The sequence below is a fragment of the Muntiacus reevesi genome, chromosome 2, assembly GCF_963930625.1.
Source record: "Muntiacus reevesi chromosome 2, mMunRee1.1, whole genome shotgun sequence".
Lineage (NCBI taxonomy): Eukaryota > Metazoa > Chordata > Mammalia > Artiodactyla > Cervidae > Muntiacus > Muntiacus reevesi.
Window position 1 is genome coordinate 109659794 of NC_089250.1, and position 22932 is coordinate 109682725.

A 22932-nucleotide genomic window follows, 5' to 3' on the forward strand; every position below is an offset into this window, starting at 1 on the left:
TTGCGAGGAAAATGCATTTTCCTAAAGGATACTACCTACAAATGACTTTTAAAGCTACTTAGCAATCACACTGTAAATAATTATCCTATTTCTCATCTAATAAAAAGGAGCATTAACTTCACTTTCTAATTTATGCTCAGAAAAGATGTTTTGTTTTTTAAAAAAGATTTGAGTTTCTAGAGCAGAGATACTACTTCCTTTTCAAGTAGTACCTGTCTATATTGCTGAAAACCATAGGGAATCTAAATTATGTTTATATTTTCTATTCTCACCTTGCTTTTTGTTCCCAAACATTTGTATCAATAGCTTACTGTCCCATTTTTCTAAATTGCCACTTCATTGTGCTACGCAAAGAAGTGGTACGGAATTCTTTTTTTTTTTTCTTCACCACCCCCTTCCTCAGAGGTCTAGAAAGTAGCTTGGTGCATGTTGAATATATCATTTCTCACACTTCTTTACTCAAAAACCAAAACCTTCATATGACCCACTCTGTGCAGAATATTTACTTGTGCATGGTAACCGAGAAAATTGCTGCATATTCCTACCATGTCCCACAGCAACAACAATCCCTTCTCTGTCTTTTACTTCTAGCAGGACATCTTTGGTGTTTAATTTCTTAAGCAGTTTCCCTTAAAACCGTTAAATGAGGTATAGAATACACTTGGCCATTTGTTGTTGTTCAGTTGCTCAGTCGTGTCTGACTCTTTGTGGTGCCATGAATGGCAGCACACCAGACTTGGTCATAAGGAATTTGAAATACAACACAGACATCAACTCAAGTTCATGCAAGGGGGAAGGGAAAAGAGATTCACACCTTGCACAGTCCTGGGATTCTTCATGACATGCTATGCTGATGTTTCACGTCTAGAGATTTCAATAAGCTGACATTGGACCAGGACCAAATTTCATGAACCCGGCCAAAGATTATTTAAGCCTTTGTTTGTCTAAAGAGGCAAAGATGATCCTCAAGCCTTGACAAAAAAGAGAAATCACTTTCATTCACATGGGATACAGGACGATTTTAGGATAAAGTCTGAAATTTTTCACCATTAGAAATGTTCCCTCAAAGATATAGTATCTTGGATGGCCTCCATCTAGAAGCAATTGTTAATAGATAATGGAATTCAAAGGACTTTGTCTTCTGGAGATTTGGATAATTTAGAGACAGGTTGAGCCATGTAGGCTCTCAGATCCTGAAACTTATATATGAACCTTGTTATTGTTTAGTTGCTAAGTCGTGTCCAACTCTTTTGTGATTCCAAAAAGAGCCTGGCAGGCTTCTCTCTCTCTGGGATTTCCTAGGCAGGAATACTGGAGTGGATTGCCATTTCCTTTTCCAGGGTATCTTTTATGACCCAGGGATCAAACCCACATCTCCTGCATTGCAGGTGGATTCTTTACCACTGAGTCACCTGGGAAGCCCAAAGATCAACCTTACATTTCCTGTATTTGAAGGCTACTGAGAAATGCTTATTCTAAGAAAACATCGTTGGTATTTATAAGATTTCATTTGGTAGAAGAGGGCAGAAGAAATATCATAAGCAAAACTTTCTGAAGTTGATTTTCTTAGAAAATCACTTCTTCTTAGAAGTGTGACATGACAAAATACATGTGTGTAAGTTTTCCAGCCTTTAATGTTTGTGAGTCAGATAGAACTAATTTGAATCCAGTAGCAGTTCATGCTGCTATTACATGGATTTGGTCAATTTTACCTACCTTATCTGTCTGATTCATACAGCCAGTATCAGTTAGGTTTTGCTGCGTAACACACCATCCTCAAAACTTAATGACCTGAAAGAACAACCATTGATTTAGCTCCACAAATCTGTGAATTGGGCCCAGGCTCAACTGGGCAGTTCCTCTAGTCTCAGAGGTTCAAGAGATTAAGTAATTTGCCCAAGGTCACAGTGAAAGCCAGGATTTGAACTTAAAGTTTGACTGCAAAGTTCTTAACTCTGATCATTTTGTTATACTCCATTCCATTAGTATATGCTCTTGTTTTCCCCTCCAAATGAGGAGAAATATCCAAAGTGCCTTGGTAACCACTATTCTGTAGACTGGGGCCAGTCTACAGAGATTTCATCAGTCAATAGCAAAATGGAAAAACAGGTAGGAGCAGTATAGTAAGTTTTCACAAAGCTAAATATATTCAGTTGGAAATCTTGTCTCAGCGATGTTTGAATTTGTTACCATCTGCCTTTATTGGCTTTGTTATTAGTATAATCAAAATAAATGAAATCACATGTTGGTAGTACTGATGCTTAGCCTGGTCAACCTTGTGACTTAGCCAAAGTCTTAGCCATGGTGTATAAGTTATTAGAAACAATGCCCATCGCTTCTCGGCCTTTTGGCTAAGATCAAGTGTAGAAACAACATCCAAACTATGTGAAAATTTGTGTGAAGTCTAACCTCTGTTGTCAAATGGCTGTTTACTGTCAACAGAGGTGTGAATAAAACAAACAACAATTTCTCGACATGATCATTAAATTCACAGCTATTATCCCATCAGATATGAGTTCCCAAACCTGGGGTATGAACACAGGTTCTTAGCTTATTTTTCATTTAATTATCTAGTTTACATTGACATTTTATGAAGTTAAGATATGTATGTTTTATTTCTAGCCCATGAAATAAATGGCAAATTAAAACCAGTCTCTGTCATCAAGTGCTCTTAGAATTTTAAAACCACCCTGCTGTGAAGAATTGTCAGTTGATCAAATACAGGTTTTTGAATTGAGTTAAATAGTAACAAAATTACTTATCTTGCATACAAATTAAAGCATAAATAATCTTACTATCATCTCCTTATTCCCACAGCTATGACTTTGTCCTAATGGGTCTTTTTGTTTTTAATTATTATTGCTTAAGATGTTAGTGCTGAAAGGGAGTGTTTTTTTAAATCATGTTTCCTGGTTTTCAAACTGTTTTCAATAGTGAAACCATGTTCAAATGAGGTCTTATCTGAATCAAAATGAGATTAGGTTAAACAAATCCCTCATTTGACCTTATCCGCATTTTATTTAGCAGTTCATAAAAGAGCTCCCTTGAATGGGTTGATATTAGTTACGAAAACCTAACATGATCTGTTAGAAAGCCCCCATTTGATGGATGAGGAAAGTGAGACCAAAGAAAGGGAGTTAATTGCAAATATGCAAGACTAGAAGCTCGATCTCCTAACTCATTAATTCATGATCCAATAATTACATATGTTCATAAGCCAAATGAAAGTTGTCAGTTAAGTAGGCCTTTTGGAGATATATAGGTCAAGAGTCAATACTCCAAATGGATAGAAGCCTTTGATGTAGTTTTTTTTTTTTTTGGCTTGTGGGTATCCAAGATGTTAAAGCTTTCACAATAAACAGAAGCATGTGCTAAACTTTTATTTTGGGAACCACATCAGGAACTCACAGGTTAGGTTTAGAAGTCAGATTCTAATCTCATCATGTACATTTTTGTTACATAAGGAAGGAGTAGTGATCATTACAGCAGTATTTTGAAAGGGTTTGGGGTGTAAGGACACCTTATCCATACAAGTAAAACATACTACTTTTTGGTACTCTTTAGGAGCTTCTTTTCTGAATTAGGAGCATTGAAAGGTTTTCTTGGTTTGGTATTTTTTTTTTAAATAATTCAAAGGTAGTATCCCACGCCATGTTAATAGAGTTTGACGTTTCCATTTTCAGACACCAGAGAGAGGAAATAAGTTATCCTCATTGTCACAGCACTGATCACTGCCTGTGTGTTATACCACACTGCTCAGTCGCTGTCTTTGTGTGGGAGAACGTATTGTGCTGAGCGATCATAAAGGAACCTTCGCTCTGAATTGACTTCCTGTCCATGTCAGTCACTGCACCATCTGACACCACTTAGGCTTTGGTTTTCATTATGCAAATATCTACTAGGTCAGACCTTACCCTGACAGGCACAGTAGCTTTTAAAGTTATTTCAAAACTTAATGTTTGTTGATTTCCTTTTTCCAGAAAAATCTGTGTTTTTTAGCATATGAGTCACAAGTTGTTTAAGTTCATGACTAGCTAGTAGTCAATATGAAGTCAAAACAAAATTTTACTAACTAAACTACATAGAAAATGAAAGAAAAAAAAAGCTTATGTCTCAGGCTTTTTCAGCAGGGGGAAACCATTACTTTGTCACATCTGGGTAGTCTAAGCCAGCCAAATTGAAGTGGGAATTTCCTGCCATATGTTAGTTCTTTGAGCAACCTGTGAACATCTAAAAGAGGGTATATGAGTTCTTGTTTGGTAGAGCTGTAGCCACTGTGGAGGCTTGCTCCTAATAGGTAGCAGACATTTTTATGTACTGCCACTCATCAGGAGGTTGTGTAGTCTGTCTATAGCTAACAGTGTTTGCTCTTGTTAAATACGTTAATTTGGAAGACCTAATTTGGAAGGTAGAACATCAGGTCTCAGATACTATGCCAAGAGTGAACACTGGGACCTCCCAAATTTGGGTGATAGTTTTGTTTCATTAATAAAAAGAACGTAAGATTGAACCACCGTGGGTATTCCAGATAACTTGAATTAGGTTATTTTATAAAGTCAATGAAGACCAAAATAAGCCACTTAATATAAAGGAAAATAAAGATTGTGAAAAGGCAGAAGAAATATCAAGTATTTACATCAGGTTTCTATTCAGATGCACATGGGAATTAGGAAGTAAAAATTTCATTCAGAAGAGTTGTGCACAAAAGGTAGAAATGCTTTATCCATTTGAAACAAGAGACATTTTTGAGAGAAAAAAAAGGCTTTCCACATGATCTCACTGTTTTTGTCATCCTCTGTAAGGGAAAATATTGACATTTGCCAGACTGTTTGCTCCAGCTTTCTGATCTCCTGCAGTTTATTTTTATAACAACCTTATCGATGGGCCTCTTACCCAGCTCTCTAGGTTTAACTGAGTTGAGTCGATTTGTTACCACAGCTTCAAGTAGCTGTTACAGAACAAGCAAGACATCCTAATAAAGCTGTAAATGTGTTTACTCAAACAGAGTATTGATTTTACTTGGAGAGGGAGAAGCTGGTGCTTAGCACAGTGTCAGGGTGGATGAATTTCACTGCAGTTTTTCATTGTCATCTGTCATGGTTGTGAGACACTAAGTAAAACCATCAGAGGATAATTAGAAGGACCAGAAATTTAGCCCCTAAAATCAGTTAACTGCCTGGGAGTTTTGTAACTTAATTAACTTTTATTTAAAATTTCCTCTAGTAATAATAATCAAGCACTTTTAATGGTGCTTTCAGATAGAGCAAGATTTCAAGGTTGTGACTTGTTAAATATATAAATTTAATGGCTAAGGGTTTTTCAGACTTTTTTCATTCTTGTAATTTAACATTAGAACACAATGTAAGGAGACAGTGATCTGTACTCATATCAACAGATATACATGGTCTTTCTGAAAAATCAATTTTAAAGAAACAGTAAAGCAATTATAAAGTAATTAAAACACATCCTATTAAGGAAAAAAATACCCAGTTAGCATCTTTAGTAAACCTAAATGGTTTTGTAGTGCAGCATGACCTAGACACATAAAACTGTAAATGCCACCCTTGTTTCTTAATACCTTCCTTCATTAAAGAAGAATCTAAAATATTGTAGCTTGCTATAAGTTAGTCGTTATCTCAAAGATAAAAGTTGATTGCACAACTGCGAAAAAGACAAGAGTCAGATTAAGAATTACTTACCTTCTATAAAAACTATATTAGCTACTGAATTTGATAAAAAGTAGTCATATAAACAGTTTACTTGCTTCCTTGCAAATGACTAGAAAAAGTCACAGTTGAAATGAATTATACCTAGGATGATGAACACAAAATTGAAAATTTATCAAAAATAAGTTTCACCATTATATATTTTTAATTAGTCTTTTTCCCATTATCTACAGTCATTTATTTGCTGCCTTGTAATAAACTCATGCTTTCTTGCTCTACTGCCCAGCTTAGCTAAATGACTCATTAAAATGATGATATCTGAGGAATGACCATTTCTAAAGCCTAGGAGTAACAGACTCTGTCAAAAAAACAGTGAAAGATATTGAAGGGTTTTCTTTGCCGTTGAAATGCTATGTAGTTATAAGCCAAATTCTACCCTGAGTTAAACTTTTAAACTTTGAGTAAAAGGTTGTAAAATTTTGTTACATAAGTGGGCACCACTAGAGCTGCTTCTTTTAATTTTTCAGAAGGTAGAGGAAGAAGTTGGTTTTTCACAGTGGTATTTCCATCTTTATTCTTTGTTGAAGTATTCAAATACAGGGGGAAAGGAAAGGTTATAGATTTATGATTATAATATATCATTCTGCTTTTTATATTTCAAAATCCCTACAATACAGTAATTAACTTTGTTCTATTCAGTTTTCTAGAGAATGATAGCTATGTGAGGAAGCTTGTTGTCAATGAAACCCATTTCATCTAGCTCAGAATAAGGATTGTTTTTTAAGGAAGCACATTAGCAGTAAAGGAGACATTATAACATAGTGGTTAAGACAGTGGGTCAAAGACGTGGATTTGAGTCCTGGTTCTGCCATTAACTAGTTGTGGGACTAGTTACTTGACACCTCTGAGCCTCAGTTTTCTCATCTATGAACAGAAGACAAAGTACCTATCTCATTTGGGTTATTGTAAAGGTTGAATGTAACAATGTTTACAAAGCACAATGCGTACTACTTAGTAAGGACTCGTTAAGTGTTACCTGTCATAAAAGGAATCTCAGGCAAGAACCATGACTGGACAAATTTTTGCTGAGAGTGGAGCCAGATGATGATTCTAGAATCCATCAGTTCTAGAGACCTCAGCAGCGGAAATCCATGGATATTTACTCCAGTGCTTATACACTAATGTTACTCAGCTTCACTGTATGTCTGCTTCTTCCCTCTTGGTCTTTCTTTTTTTCCATTCTGGCTCCTAAAAGAGAACACTAGGTTAGCTCGATTCATTTTTTGTGCCATTTATAAATAGGACACTGGAAGAACATCTTGGGTCAGATGTCTTGGCCTTGGTCCAGGGGTTGATTTGTATGCTCAAAATACATCAACTGACCCCCTCAACAATGCTGAAGGTGCAGCAGCTTTTCTTAAAAGGGTAATGGATGGAGCCTTTAAAGGGCCCTATGTACATGGATGTTTGCATGCCTTGTCTTTACCCTTTCTCTCATACTTAGAGTTCTGAAAATGTTTCCTACAACATGATCCATCTATCACACAACACATGGAACATCAAACACCTTGTATCTTAAGCTAGAAATCTAGGGATCATACTCAATACTTTACTTTCCCTGTGTTCCAACCTTCAGTGAGTTCTTTTGACTCAATTTTAAGGATATATCTCATATCAACTTATCTCAAATCCATCCATTTTTCTGCTTTATCAGATCTACCACTTTAATTCAGGCCTGTTTTTTACTTTCTACAGTAGCTTCCTATGTGGTTAGTCTCTCAGTCGTGTCCAACTCTTTGTGACCCCATGCACTGTAGCCCTCCAGGCTCCTCTGTCCATGGGATTCTCCAGGGAAGAATACTGGAGTGGGTTGCCATGCCCTCCTCTAGATCTTCCCAACCCAGGGATCAAACCCAGGTCTTCAGCATTTACCATCTGAGCCACCAGGGAAGGGGATTCTGCCTGACCAAATTCTGAAAATCATCAAGACAAGGAACTCCTTTCTATGTCTGTTCCATTTTCTTCCTTCTGGAAAAGGAATGTCTATAACTATTACCATATGCCTATCCCACCACTGCATTTGGAAAGCAGGAGCCCTGTTGATGTCTTGTTTCTCTGATTCACAGATGCAAAGGAATTTTACCCCAGGGTTTTGACCTGTTGCTGATTTAGATGGTCTAGATGAGATTTGGGACTTTTGAACTGATGATGTTTGGATGAGAGTTTAAACTTTAGGTTTGAGACTTTGGGGAATATTAGGGTAGGGTCAATATATTTTTCACAGGGGACAGACATAAATTTGGGGGTCCAGAAGGCAGACTGTAGTGGACTAAAGTTCACCTCCATAAAGATATGTCCATATCTTAATCCTCAGAACCTTTGAATGTTACCTTAGTTGGCAAAAGGGTCTTACAGATGTAATTAAGTTTAGGCTCTTCATATGAAATTATCCTGGATCATCTCATTGGGCTTGAAATTACAACAAAAGTGTCCTTATAAGAGAGAGGCATAGGGAAATTAAATACACAGAGCAGAAGTTAATGTGAAGACAGAGCAGACAGAGATGTGGCCATAACCTAAGGAATGCCAGTATCCACCCAGAGCTGGGAGAGGCAAGGGAAGATTTTCCTCTAGAGCCTTTAGACGGATCATGGGCCCTTGGTTTTGGACATCTGGCCACAACAGCCATGAGAGAGTAAATTTCTGACATGTTAGGTCACCTAGTTTGTGGTAATTTAGTACAGCAGCCAAAGGAAACTAATACAACTAGTAAACATTTTAAAGAGTTTTGCACTTTTAAACAACATTCTGAAGAAAATCTGCATAAAGTTCACCTTTGCTTGCATGCTCTAGCTAGGCAAGCCTTCCTTAGGCCTAAGACACTTTGCACATGAAATTCCCTTTGCCTGCAGTGCTCTTCCCCACTTTGCAGGGCAGTGTCTTTGCCATCCTCAGTCCCAGCTTAAAAGTTTTCTCTAATCATTCTGTCTAACGTGGCTCCATTCACTCTTCTGTACTGCTGCACATAGTCATTTTCCTTAATAGCACTTAACATTCTCTGGAATTATCTTACTTATTTATTATCTTGCTCACTGATTTATTGCTTCTTAAAAAATCTCCCCCATTAAAATACAAGCTTTAAGAGAATAGGGTCTCTATGTGTCTTATTCACCAGTGTATCCTCTGGATCCACCACAGTACCTGGCAGAATATAGACAGTAAATATTCATTGTATGATACAAAGTCAGTCACATGCATAGTTACAACCAACTTACCTCCTACGTCAAATAAACTTAGTATATCTAAGAACTTGGTTATTGAGGGATTTTGTCAGAAAGGGAATGAGTCAGGAAATAACAGGTTAGACCATACTTTAGTATCAGGTCACCTTCACCTTCGCCTGAGATTAAACTGTGCTACTTAAATGACCATTGACAGAAGGTTGAATAAAGAAGATGTACATATATACAGTGGAATATTACTCAGCCAGTAAAAAGAATAAAATAATGCCATTTGCAGCAACATGGGTAGACCTAGAGATTGTCATACTGAGTGAAATAAGTCCATCAGAGAAGGAGAAATATTATATGGCATCCCTTATAAGTGGAGTCGAAAAAGAAATGATAGAAATGAACTTAACTTACAAAACAGAAACAGACTCACAGACTTAGAGAATGAACTTATGGTTGCCAGGGGGAAGGGATAGTTAGGGAGTTTGGGATGGACATGTACACACTGCTATATTTAGAATGGGTAACCTTCAGGGACCTCCTGTGTAGCACATGGAACTAGGTACTCAATGTTTTTTCGCAGCCTGGATGGGAGAGAAATTTGAGAGAGGATGGATACATGTGTATGTATGGCTGAGTACCTTCACTGTGCACCTTTAACTATCACATTGTTAACTGGCCATACCACAATACAAAAGTTAAAGTTTTTAAAAAATAAATAAAAGTGAAAAAAAAAAAAAAGGTTGAACTTTGCTGTTATGTGCGTGGATGCTCAGTTGCTCAGTTGTATACTACGCTTTGCAACCCCAGGGACTGTAGCCCACCAGGCTCCTCTGTCCATGGGAATATCCAGGTAAGAATACTGGAATGGGTTGCCCTTTGTCCTCCAGGGGATCTTCCTTCCCAACCCAGGGATTGAACCCTCCGTCTCTTACATCTCCTGCATTGGCAGGCGGGTTCTTTACCCCTAGTGCCAGAATATAAAAACTAATTTTCAGTATCATAATCCTGAACATCAGTTCCTGATGTTAATAGGCAATAGCGTACAAGTCAGAGCTTCCCAGGAAGATTTCACAGAATGTACTGAAGTTACCCAGTAGATGTCTAAATTTGATTTGCCAAAATGCCTAGTGGAATGTCCAGTGCATCCAGTAACAGTGCCTTTGTCATGTCCTACTTAGGATCTTTCCTGCTGTTTCTTACTGAAAGTGTTGTAAAATGTGGCTTCTCCACAGGAGTAACAATGAGACTCCGATGAAGAGTGCTTGACATACACTGAGCATACATACATAGGCCTGGGGCATACCTCTTGCTTCATTTTCTACACAGTTACCTAAGCTTTAAGCTACAGAATTATTCTTAGCTTTTTAACTTGCATCAGCACCCACATCAGATCACTGTTTATTCTCCTTCCTACCCTTATGACCTGTCACGTGAGACTCATGGTTCTCAAGCTTGAGCGTGCATCAGAATTCAGTCACCTGGAAGACTTGTTAAAAGATAAGTTGCTGGGTCCTATCCTCAGAGTTTCTGATTTGATGACGTCTGGGGTGGGAGTTGGGTCACGCTAAAGCTGCTGGTGCAGGAACCGCACTTAGAGAAACACTCCCAGAATATTGAAGTAGATGCCTATGTGATCTCTCTGCCAACACTCTCTTTCCTAGTGAATTCATGTTACACACTTCTGCCAGGATTATTTTTAAAGTATTTATATGGCTTTCCTAAAAACTCTAAAATCCTCAAGGATTAACACTGTTTTATCCATCTTTGAATCCTTTGATGTCTAGCACCTTACCTAGTAATGGCAGGTATTCAATAGCTGTTGGTTGATTGAATCAATCAAAATACTTTTGATAGCATTCTAGGTTTTTATTTTCATTTGCTTCTTATACGAGTTTGTATAAGTATATGAGTGTTAGCGTTGTAGTGGCATGAGTCTAACAAATTGAGGATTCAGATTAGTCAGATTTTAATTTATAGATTATCTCTTTCTTAAAGCAGGCATGGGTAATAAAAATAAAAGTACAGCTTTTAAGTTGAGTGTCTCATTTGCTGTGTGGCAGCATATATCTGATAACCATTGGTTTAGAAGGTATAACAGACCAGTCTAAGCACATAAAATCATCACTGACATGTAGATATCTAAGAAAGATGGAAAATAACCAAATACTGAAAATCAAATTGACCTAGAAATGACAGCAAAATTTTTACAAGGAAAAGGACAGGGAAAATATAGAATTCAGCACTCTCAGTTGCTGTAAAATATTAGGTTTGCTTTAATTACATGATAATGCCTCTGAGAACAAAGGTAATTACATGATAACTTATGTTGCTATTCCCATATTATCTCTTAATAACTATGTGATTAACTTGTCACTATTATATAGTGTGTAGTTCGATGTTACTCATGTATAAAGAACATTGATAACTTAAATGGATGAGTTGGGGTGGGATGAGGGATGAGGATAGTATAGAAAGCATAGTATTATAAATATCTAGAATGCAAATGATTCATTAGATCATTGACCTAGTCCTCAAGGATCTGAACCAAAGCTGTGGAGAATACCATCAGTGTCTAAAATGAATCATGTGGCTTCCAAGACAGTTCAGTTCAGTTCAGTCGCTCAGTCATGTCTGACTCTTTGCAACCCCATGAATCAGAGCATGCCAGGCCTCCCTGTCCATCACCAACTCCCAGAGTCTACCCAAACCCATGTCCATCAACTTGGTGATGCCATCCAGCCATCTCATCCTCTGTCATCCCCTTCTCCTCCCGCCCCTAATCCCTCCCAGCATCAGGGTCTTTTCCAGTGAGTCAACTCTTCACGTGAGGTGGCCAAAGTACTGGAGTTTCAGCTTCAACATCAGTCCTTCCAGTGAACACCCAGGACTGATCTCCTTTAGGATGGACTGGTTGGCTCTCCTTGCAGTCCAAGGGACTCTAAAGAGTCTTCTCCAACACCACAGTTCAAAAGCATCAATTCTTCGGTGTTCAGCTTTCTTCACCATCCAACTCTCACATCCATACATGACTACTGGAAAAACCAAAGCCTTGACTAGACGGACCTTTGTTGGTGAAGTAATGTCTCTGCTTTTAAATATGCTATCTAGGTTGGTCATAACTTTCCTTCAAGGAGTAAGCGTCTTTTAATTTCATGGCTGCAATCACCATCTGCAGTGATTTTGGAGCCTCCAAAAATAAAGTCTGACACTGTTTCTACTGTTTCCCCATCTGTTTCCCATGAAGTGATGGGACCAGATGCCATGATCTTAGTTTTCTGAATGTTGAGCTTTAAGCCAACTTTTTCACTCTCCTCCTTCACTTTCATCAAGAGGCTTTTTAGTTCCTCTTCACTTTCTGCCATAAGGGTGGCGTCGTCTGCATATCTGAGGTTATTGATATTTCTCCCTGCAGTCTTGATTCCAGCTTGTGCTTCTTCCAGCCCAACGTTTCTCATGATGTACTCTGCATATAAGTTAAATAAGCAGGGTGACAACATACAGCCTTGACGTACTCCTTTTCCTATTTGGAAACAGTCTGTTGTTCCATGTGTAGTTCTAACTGTTGCTTCCTGACCTGCATACAGGTTTCTCAAGAGACAGGTCAGATAGTCTGGTATTCCCATCTCTTTTAGGATTTTCCACAGTTTATTGTGATCCACACAGTCAAAGGCTTTGGCATAGTCAATAAGTTTACTGTGAGCAATGAAATAGATAAGTGATTATAGGACATAAGGCATATACTTTCATGTTTTGAGAGGTTTTTAGTTTTAAGTAAGTATTAAGATTTGTTTTTTAATGAAAAAAGACGTACTTTCACCCATATCATTAAGCAAGCATCTTGAGTTTGTATGTGCAGACTATGTGGTGAGGATGTACAGCACCAGAAACTCTTCATTCATTCATTGCTAATAGGAATGCAAAATGGTACAGCCACTTTGGAAAACGGTTTGGCAGTTTCTTAAAAAACACACTCTTACTATAAGATCTAGCAATTGTCCTCCTTGGTTGCCCAAATGAATGGAAAACTTATACCTACTTAAAAACCTGCACACAAATGTTTATAGCACTTATTCATAGTTGACAAAACTTACAGTCAAGATGTCCTTCAAAAGATGACTGGATAAGTAAACTGTAGTGTATCCATTCCACAGAATATTATTCAGTCATAAAAAGAAACAGGCTATCAAGCCATGAAAAGGACACAAAAGAAACTCAGACATACCATGCTAAATGGAAGAAGCCAATTTGAAAAGGCTACAAATTGTATGAATCCTTTACTGAAAGGATAAAACTATGAAGAGAGTAAAGATATCAGTGATTGTCAAGGGGTGAGGGGGGAATGAGAGGTATGAATAGATAAAGTACAGGGGTTTTTTGAGCAGTGAAACTATCCTTTGTAGTATTGTAATGATGTGTAACAAATCATTGGACATTTTCTTTTTTATGTGTCTTTGAATCCTATAGAATGAACAACATAAAGTGAACCCTAATATAAACCATGGACTTTAGTGAGTCATTATCGGCTCATTAATTGTTAACAGCATACCACACTAATGCAAGATGTTAATGATAGGGGAAATAAGGGTTGCAGCAATGAGAGGGCATATAGGAACCTTGTACTTTCTGTTTAGTTTTTCTGTAAACCTAAAACTGCTCCAAATAGTCTATAAATTTAAAAAACAAAAAAGGCCAAAATGGAAAAACCTTTCTTCCACCCACCTCATTTTACTAGTATCTTCAGTTTGTGTGTGTGCCTTAAGTTTCCCAACTTCATCAATTACAGTGTTCTAAGATTCTAAGGCCAGTATCCTATGGCCAGTGATCTCACCCTTTTTTCTAAAAAAGCTTGTTCTATTGATATCACATAATGACCACTCTATCCAAGTACAGTGAACCTTTCTGCTTAATCCTGGCAGGAATTCTCCCAGAATCCCTGCTAAGGAAGCATTGGTCCCTGAATTTCCATTTCAAAAGATGCAGACTGATGTATTTGGCATATGCCATCTACAAATGAAGTCTTCAATGTGGGGAAGAAATACTGTACTAAAGTTGCCTCAAAACCTCTCTAAGGTGCCTCCTCTAACACTGCCTGTGTTTCCCTAAACCTGAGAATATAGAAGGTAGTGAAGATCTTTAGTTCTTGGGAAATCTTTCTGAGAATAATGACCAATTTCATTGTACTTAACACTCATACTGATTTTCTTTGCAGAAAGCTGTTCCCAAGTGACTACAATTATTAATAAATTCTAAAAGCATGAATGGAGAACTATCAGAATAAAACATCACTTAGCTGAAGTTTTTGAATGAGTTGTTCTTAAACATTTTCTGAATAACTAAATGTTCCATGTTATCTTTTAATGTTTATTGATTTTTTTCTGATTATAAAAGTAATATTACTTACTATAGAATATTTAGTAAATAAAAGGAAACAGGAAGTAAAAATCATCTCCGAAATCTGGAAATGATCATAATTCTTCAGACTATAAGAATTTTGCTTTTTTACTATTTTGAATAAACATGTTTCTAAAATACATTTTAAAGATCTAACCAAAGAGTAAAAATGGAGGGAAACACATGTAGGAATTTCATAAAATCAGAATGAGTACAGGCGTACTCTGTACTGTCTTTGCAACTCTTATGTAAATCTAAAATTAATTCAAAATAAAATGTTTAAAAATGCTCCGAACAGGATGGGTTACTTAAGATATGGTGGTGGAACAAAAATGTAACTCTGGGAAAAATGAAAGTTGATTACTACCAATCATGACACTCAATTTCTAGATGGAATAAATAATTAAATGACCATAAGTGAACTAAAAGAAAATACGAACTGATCTGAACTCATGGTATGGAAGACCTGTCTCAACTCAAATTCAGTGGAAAAAGCTATTAAAAGATAAATATATCCGTGTAGCAATAGAAATAAAAGGCGAGTGACAAAATAACAGGAAGTACTCTCAACATAAATAGGAGACAAACTGAAAGAATGTCTTTTCGAAATCAATAATAGGAGAGAAATACTCTAGTAGGAGAACAGGTTAAAGCTGTCATCAGACAGCTCATAAAAAGAAGCAATACAAATGAACAAAAAAAGTTTTCAACCTCCCTAATAAACAAATAACTGTAAGTTAAAATTCTGCCTTTCACTTTTTAAATTATCAAACAGATTTTTTATAGCAAGAATGCTATTGAGTATATACATTAATAACATCATTTTGAAATGGAGTTTGGCAATATGAATAAAAAACCTTAAAATTAATTACTTTTGGGGCTTCCCTGGTGGTCCAGTAACTAAGACTCCGAGCTCCCATTGCAGAGGGCCTGGGTTCTATCCCTGGTCAGGAAATTGGATCCCACATTTACCAAGATCTGGTGCATCTAAATAAATAAATAAATTTTAAAAATGAATTACCCTTCAAGAAATATATCCTAAGGAAATTAAAATTTTTAATTGTGCACAATAAATGTTATTAAAATGTTGTAAAGATAGTCACTACAGTGTTATTTATAGCAGTAAAAAAAAAATTAGAAATACACCTAAATATCCAGTAATAGGATTAAGTAAATTATACTGCATCTACATTTAAAATGCTTGGTCTCTAAGAATATTTAAAGATATGGGAAAATGTTTCTGATAAAGTTTTTATTACAGAAATAATACCTGTAAGCAGTAGAAAACACAATAGCACAAAAAGGAAATACACATGTATCATAGAAGTAGTATATTTATATATAATGAAAGGTAAACATTGCTTCCACCCCAGTCCTCTAATTCCCCTCTGTGAGGTAGCTTTGGTTGCTGGTATTTATTGAATCCATCCATAAATATTCTGTGTTTGTGCAACTTTATATATGTGTACACATCCTAGTATTCATCAAATGAGAGTGTACTGGGCTTACTTGAGTTTTCATTTACTTTTATCTTGGAAATTGTTTCATAGCAGCTTAATGAAGATCTAACTCATTCTAGTTAACTGCTTTCTGTAATTCCCTTGCATGGATTTAACTGGTCACCTCTTCAAATTGTTGTAATTTTTTTTTTAACATAAACCATGTAGCCATATGTGATGATAATCAGAAAAGCTAACTCATGTTTTTTACTGTGGTGTTGAATGACCAGTAATGGAGTCTACTGTGTTTTTATTTCCACCACCATGAAAAGTATTAGTGAAGGAACTATATATGAAAAAGAAAATACTGACTTGTAGACTTCATTCATTTCCTTCTAAAATATTCTGGCCCCTAAGTGTCTTTTTTAAGACTTTCATAATTACTGACAATATTTCTGTTTCTATGGATGACACTAAGGAAATTCTACATGTTGTATGTTTTCTACAAACCACATGGAATGGACAACTTGCGCTAGGAAATCTCATTGCCTTTTGTCCACACTAGCCGTCACACCTCTAATGTGCCTTGAGAAAAAAAATGAACTTAGTGCTCCTCTCAGCACAGTTTAAATTACGTGTCAGGGCTCACTTCAGACAGTGGATTCTGGTATGCTAAAACTGACCACTCATTTTAACAGCAGTAAAAGAAAAGTCCAAATGAAATTAACCAGAATATAATAAACCATATTGGTTGTTAATGGACAGAGGTTTATTCTGAGAACTCTGGATCTGTAATTGCTCCAAGATTCAGAGCCCTAGGAACCAAATTCAGTGTCAGTGAGAAGCCTTCAGGTACACTGTGCCTCAGCACCCCGAGACCTAAGGTCCATGACATAACCAAAAGTGGGAGAGGCCCTGGAATAAGCCTATCCGTGAAAGGATCAAAGAGGAGTTAAAAGTCACAGAGAGAAGGACTCAAGTTAAAAGGTACAACCACGGCCTCAGCATGTGAGTTCTTGATTTGGAAACCTGTACTGCTGTTTCTTGTTCGCCGGTGTATGTCTCTTGTTCCTGTTCTCATGGCTGTCTTGAAAGGCATATACACAGAGCCTTACCATTCATTTTTAACATGATGTACTAATGGCCTCCCCACAAAGAGTTTCTAAGGTATTTTTTCATATTGAACACCCATGCCAAGTCAGTTGTTTAAAATTTTACTTCTTGACTTCTTGTTTGGACCAGAGTCTTTACTGAAAGAGTACAAAATTCTTTTTTAATTTATCTACAAGCCATATTTATCTGCTATAGTGTCTGCTAGCTGCATTCTTTTAATTCATCACATTCAGTGAATGAAATATGAATAAGCACTTTGTTTACTTGCTGGCACAGTATTTGTGTATACAACAGAATATTGCATTTTTCCTACCTAAAAATACTTTATTAAAATAATATCTTAAAAATACAGAGAACTTTAAAAAATCGGGGTGGGAGAACCAAAAATTCTACAGAAAAATAAGCAAAATATCAGAAAAAGCAATTCACAGAAAGAGATTAGTTTTTTAAACATAGAACAAGGTCTTCAGTTTCACCCATAGTAAGAGAGATGCAAATTAAAGTTACTTTAAGATATGTTTCTAACCCATCAGTTTGGCAAAAAATCAAAAGCTTGACAGTGTACTCTGTTATTGAGGTTGTGGGGAAACATGCGCTCATAAACATTACTAGTGGAAATGCAGAAGGTTTAACCCCAAGGAGGGGAATTTGGCAGTATCTAACAAAATTAATTATGTATTTATCCTTCAACCCCAAAAATGCCACTTCTAGAAATGTACCTGAAAGGTACATACACACAGCCAACAGCACAAAAGCACACATGCAAAGTGTTAATTCATTACAGAATTATTTGTAATTTCAAAGCATTAAAAACTGGTGAACATCCACACGTAGGAGATGGAATGAATGAACTCTGGTGTATCCATACAAGAAGCTGCTATGCGGCTATAAAAAAAGAACAGGGAAAATCTCTTATGTATTAGTATGCAGTGATGCCAGGAGATATTTTAAGTGAACAAAAAAGCAAAGTGCAAAAGGGCATATATTCTTTGCCACTCCTTTTGTATAAAAAAAGAGGAAATAAGAAAATACACAGATATCTGCTTACTTTTACAAAATAAACACAGGAGTTCAGTTCAGTCACTCAGTCGTGTCCAACTCTTTGCAACCCCATGGATTGCAGCACAACAGGCCTCCCTGTCCATCACCAACTCCCAGAGTTTACTCAAACTCATGTCCATTGAGTTGGTGATGCCATCCAACCATCTCATCCTTTGTCATCCCCTTTGCGGGAGCAGCCTTCCATCTTTTCTAGCATCAGGACCTTTTCAAATGAGTCAGTTCTTCTCATCAGGTGGCCAAAATATTGAAGTTTCACTTCAGCATCAGGCCTTCCAATGCATATTCAGGATTGGTTTCCTTTAGGATGGACTAGTTGGGTCTCCTTGCTGTCCAAGGGACTCAAGAGTCTTCTCCAACACCACAGTTCAGAAGCATCAATTCTCCAGTGCTCAGCTTTCTTTATTGTCCAACTCTCACATCCATACATGACTACTGGAAAAACCATAGCTTTGACTAGATGGACCTTTGTCTACAAAGTAATATCTCTGCTTTTTAATATGCTGTCTGGGTTGGTCATAACTTTTCTTCCAAAGAGTAAGCGTCTTTTAATTTCATGATTACAGTCACTCTGCAGTGATTTTGGAGCCCCCCAAAATAGTCTGTCACTGTTTCCATTGCTTCCCCATCTGTTTGCCATGAAGTAATGGGACTGGATGCCATGATCTTCGTTTTCTGAATGTTGAGTTTTAAGCCAACTATTTCACTCTCCTCTTTCACTTTCATCAAGAAGCTCTTTAGTTCCTCTTCACTTTCTGCAGTAAGTGTGGTGTCATCTGCATATCTGAGATAATTGATATTTCTCCTGGCAATCTTGATTCCAGCTTGTGCTTCATCCAGTCCAGCATTTCTCATGAAGACAAACCAAAAAACAGTGAAATTAGGTACCTCCAATGGGGAGGGCATAGGGTAAGAGAAAGTGACACTTCTCTGAGCATACCTTTTTTAGAATTTTTAATATTCTATATATTTTTAAAGAAAAATTAATAAGGATGAAAGTAAGGGATGAAAATTGAAATCATGACCTCAGCATTCTTTTCATTCTTAAGTAAGTGAACCATTCTGAGAGAGTCAATTCCTAGGCAGGTTGATAAGAAGTTTTAGGGTCCCCAAGGAGAGAGAGATCTGGAATTCTCAAGGAGGAGGAAAGGACAAACTTTTTTCCCTCTACATTCCTTAGGATTATATAACAATGATGTATCCTGCTTGAGGACAGTTTCTGGAAAAAACCCTCTGGCTAATCCTGTTATCTTACAATGTAACTTATGGGAGGGGGTCTAGTAAGGTCTTTACAACCTCCAGACATTCTTTTGATTCACTGTAATAACTAATTAAAAGTATATAACTCCATTGCTAACACCAGTGAAAGGGTACTCTTTCTGTCCCCTTCTGATGTCTATGTCAGAAGCTTTCTCTCTTTTATACTTTAATAAAACTTTATACACAAAAGCTCTGAGGGATCAAGCCTCGACTCTGGCCGTGGATTGAATTCTTCTTCTCTGGAGGCCAAGAATCCTGGCGTCTTTAATGGTTCAGCAACAACCTGTCAATTCCGAAGTGGGGTAAAAAAGAAAACCAATCTAAAGAGCGTACTGAACACAGTATTTGAGCACATTGGAGAACAGCAAACCAATTCTAAACTGTTTTTAATAGATTTGGGGTTTTGTAAAATTAGTAGTGAAGCAATTTTGAAGCTGTTTTGGAGATAGTATAAAATTAAGCCAATAAATATTTTTATATTGTTGGAAGCTAAGGTTTTCACTGTGGAAAAAAGTACAGAATCATAATAATGGACTGGAGAAAGGTAAGAAAGAGTGCTATGGGGATGGATTGGAACTGGAAGTATTGGTGTCAATTCAATTTCTAAAATAGGTCTGTGTACACGTGCATATATGTGTACATATGTGTGTATAAATACACATATAAATGTACACATATAAATGTGTACATATGTGTGTGTATCTGTATCCATACATGTGTAGAAGTACATATTTCCTAGCTCCATTTGCTGACAGAGTCTAGAAGCAAAGAATGCACCTACCTCCCATACTTTGGTCTCTAATACCATTTCACCCTAATAGGAAATAGGTATCCTTGGGAAAATGGCAGGTTCTAAGGCTGAGATAGGGTGGGTTTAAGATGAGCCAAGAATATAATTCCAAAAAGTAAGGAAGTACTCAAAAACAGTATGAGGGCACATCCAAGGACACATGAGCCAGCTTGAAGGTGGTCCCACTGGTAAAAACTGGGGCATTTTGAGCACCATATAGAGCTATATTGAATGATAAACCATTGATTAAAAAACAAGAGTCTGTGCCTCCTTATTGATACATAAATAGATGAAAAATAGTAAATGAGATTAGAGATAAGCTCTTGCATATAGAATGTCAAAATGTAAATGTGAAGGGAGTGCTCGAGTTAGAAAATCATCATGGTTTAAGTTGCTTCAGTTAGGAATCATGAGTGAATACTAAATTTGGGAGAAGGGATTGGAATTCCTGATGGGGAGCAGAATATCTACCAGCAGACTCCTTGTTACATGCAAGGGAAAATATAACTATACAGTGGAGAAGTAGGACAACATCTTGATCAGGTGATCAAAATTATCACCAGTGAATAGCAGCCAGACATAATGTGTTCCTAAATGTGATACCCTTGAGAAGGACACAACATAATTTTTCTAGTATTCTGGCCAGGAATGCATAATCTGAATTTAATCATGAAGAAATATCAGAGAAACCAAAATGAACATCACTCTATTAAGTACGGAGTAGGGGAAGACTGTATTCTTCAAAAAAGTCCTTGTCACATTAAGTCGAAGGAAAATGTTCGAGATAAACGAAACTAAAAATATGGCAAATCCTAGACTAAATTATATCCTAGATGGAAGAAAAATGCTATGAAGGACATTAGTGGGTCATTGACAAAACTGGAATATGAACAATCACATAACTGTATTCTAACACTATTACTGAAGTCGATGACTATGGTTATCCATGAGACTAGCCTTATTCTTGGGAAAGATGCATAGATAGATTTAAAGGTAAAGGGCATGACAAATGCCACTTCTTCTCAATTAGTTCAGTGGAGAAAATTGTATAAAAAAGAGAAGATGGGCCCAAAAGGAGCAAAATGTTGACAGTAAGTACATCCCAGGTAAAGGATGTATGGATACTATTTGCATTGTTTGCAAGTTTTCATTTCTTTTTTGGCACATTTTCTGAATTAGAAATTATTTCCAAATGTAGTTTTTAAAACATACATTTTAGACCAACTAATAATAAAAACCTAAACTTAAAAAATTGTACAGAAAAACATTATGCTAAGTGAAGTAAGGCAGACACAAAAGGCCAGGGGTGGGAGGGAATGGAGAGTTTAATAAGTATAGTTTCTGTTGGAGTAATGAAAATATTCTGGAAATTGATAGAGGTGATACTTACACTACATTGCAAATAGACTTAATGCCTTTAATTGTACACTTTAAAATGGTTGAAATGGTAACTTGGAGGTTATGTATATTTTATGCAATAAAAAAGCTATCTTGGGAATGTTTAATTCTTATTATGAAAGAATTTCCTGTGATTCTTTAAATATAAGCTCCTTTTTTTTTTAAAACTATTTTATACATCTTGTGAAGACTCATATCAGCTACTTTATGAAGGTTCAACTTATAACTGATTATATAACATCTGTAGTTCATCTCAGTTAGAATTTAAAAATAGATTGTTAAAAAACTGATATTCACCCAGGGCAAAGGTCTAAGCTTTTTTTCTCCATCCAGGTTTTCCACTTGTCAAAGCAAATGTCTCCTTAGGGGACTTCACTTCAATCATCAACTAGCTCTTCTATTATAAAGAGGATGCTGGTACTTACGCTTCTCAAAAATATTTCATAAACATAAGCTTTCTTTTTCTCAGAAAGAACATACCAGGAGGAATGAGGAAAACAGATGTTCCTTATAAGTCTTCTAATAGACGTGTTTCCATTGTAAGCTGATCTGACTGAATTTGGCATCTGCTCCATTCACTGTGTGGGCTGAACAGTTGAGTCTCACAGTTTGGCTGAAAGTTAATATTGACCTTTGACTGTTACCTGAAAACTCAATGATAAAATACTCTTACTAAACCTCTTGAGAGAGTGATTTCACATTCTAAGCAAATGTCTTCAAAATACATCACTCCATTAACCAAATTAATTACTCTTTGGTTGGGCGTACTTATTTATTTTATTGGATACAGCATTCCCCAAATCTGACAAGGGAGAAGCCTGTGTGGTCAGAATGGTAGAAGAGAAAGAACATAAATCTCTTATAATGTTCTCTACAGGTCACTATACCACAGCTTTTAAATTAACCTTAACCCCCCAGCTGCCCAGGGCCTATGAGGCCTAAAAGTCTGGCTACAGAACAGTTTCTCATTATCATCTGTTCTTCTACGTTTTTGAGTACTGCTATAGCATCTCCGGTTTTCCTTAGAGGGGAAGTAGCCCCAGATTTTTCTATTCTTGACTGTCTTATTTGTAGCTACAACAATTTTTTATGTAGTTTCATTGAAGTATAATTGACATACAATAAACTGCACATGTTTAAAGTGTACAGTTTTACAAATGTTGACATATTTATACACCCATGGACCATCACTATGGACACATTTACTGCGTCCATACTATTTGGATTGTTTCCAATTTGGGGCTATGCCAAATAAAACTGGTCTGAACATTCATTTACAAACCATGGTTAAATACCTAGAAATAGAAAGACTGAGTCTTTTGATAGGTGTATGTTTAACTTTTTAAGAGACTGATAATTGTGTTTCAAAAAGAATCTTATTGTATAGTCTCATAATCAGTATTTTGGGCTTTCCGGTGTCTCTGAGGTAAAGAATTCACCTGCCAGTGCAGGAGACGCAGGAAACTCAGGTTCGATCCCTGGGTTGGGAAGATCCCCTGGAGGAGGAAATAGCAATCCACTCCAGTATTCTTGCCTGGAGAATCCCATGGACAGAGGAGCTTGGCGGGCTACAATCCATGGGG

At 36.7% G+C, this 22932-nt stretch overlaps 1 protein-coding gene and 1 pseudogene across 4 annotated transcripts in view; both read left to right on the forward strand.

Annotated features, from left to right (window-relative positions):
* ADK (adenosine kinase) overlaps positions 1-22932 on the forward strand; it is a 536060-nt gene that overhangs the window by 509207 nt on the left and 3921 nt on the right. The gene's annotated exons all lie outside the window — the stretch shown is intronic.
* LOC136161940 (U2 spliceosomal RNA) lies at positions 2332-2488 on the forward strand (annotated as a pseudogene).